This window comes from Octodon degus, unplaced genomic scaffold, assembly GCF_000260255.1.
Source record: "Octodon degus isolate 3935 unplaced genomic scaffold, OctDeg1.0 scaffold00067, whole genome shotgun sequence".
NCBI lineage: Eukaryota > Metazoa > Chordata > Mammalia > Rodentia > Octodontidae > Octodon > Octodon degus.
The window spans coordinates 5,210,258-5,211,190 of record NW_004524643.1 but is presented as its reverse complement, the minus strand read 5'-3'; the positions used below and the strand labels follow the sequence as shown (position 1 = coordinate 5,211,190).

Sequence of the window (933 nt, the reverse complement as noted above, 5' to 3'; positions counted from 1 at the left end):
GGTCCCTGTGCTTTGCCAAGCTTGTTTCAAGTAGGTGCTTTAGACCACTGAGCCATCTCTCCAGCCCTGTAATTTCAATAGCAGGAGCTTGATTTGGTCTATCTGACCAGCGGTGCTTACACTATCATCTTTTACATAAAGATTCTCTTTTACATACCATCTTTCAGTTGCTCTTACAAAGCCACTTTTACAGCTCTCATTTTATCATTTATCCAAATTCAATTTCTCAAGCAGAAAAGCTGAGAGGTGCAAATTCTGCTCCTCCTCGTCCTCTGACATCACTGTACCATCTGTCACAAGCCCCAAGCCTATCCTCCCCTTGTTCTTGATCCAAGAGAAACATCTCTAAGGAACTGTTCTGCTGTCCTTAGAGAATTTTTCATTGCTTCTTTTTCAAATTCAGGCTCTTTGCTGTATTATACATACCAGTTTGACTCAGGTTTCTATCCTGGATTACATAGCCCCTTTCTAATCCTATGTCTTTCCAAAATCTCACCCATTGGAGTGCCCCGTGGGGCCACACTGACCTCCAAGGAGACCATTCTCAACAAACCCAAACTGAACTGAATTACTTAACTGGCTTTTATCAATGGAATGATCTGCAATTGTATTAGCTGAAGTTCATTGTTTACAGCTTTCTTTTCCTCAATAGTCAAAATCACTTTAGGGACCTGTAGAGATGGAATTACAGTAGTCCCTCCCTATTTCATGGTTTGACTTTCTCAGGTTTTCAAAAACTATTAATCAAAATTATTTATTGCGGATTTTTTGCTATATCATGAGATTTTGCAGTACCATACAGTATATGTATGTTGTTAAAATAACATAGGTTTACAAGCTTAGAAAATGGTTAAGAACATTAAAAGTGTGGTTTTCTTTTTAAGTGTGGGATAGGTTTATAAGAGTGTGGGAAGGGCTTCTAAAGCCTTAAAA

At 38.6% G+C, this 933-nt stretch overlaps 1 protein-coding gene across 8 annotated transcripts in view; it reads right to left on the bottom strand.

Moving 5' to 3' along the window:
- Nucleotides 1-933, bottom strand: part of Mical2 (microtubule associated monooxygenase, calponin and LIM domain containing 2) — a 231,139-nt gene that overhangs the window by 26,642 nt on the left and 203,564 nt on the right. The window lies entirely within an intron of this gene.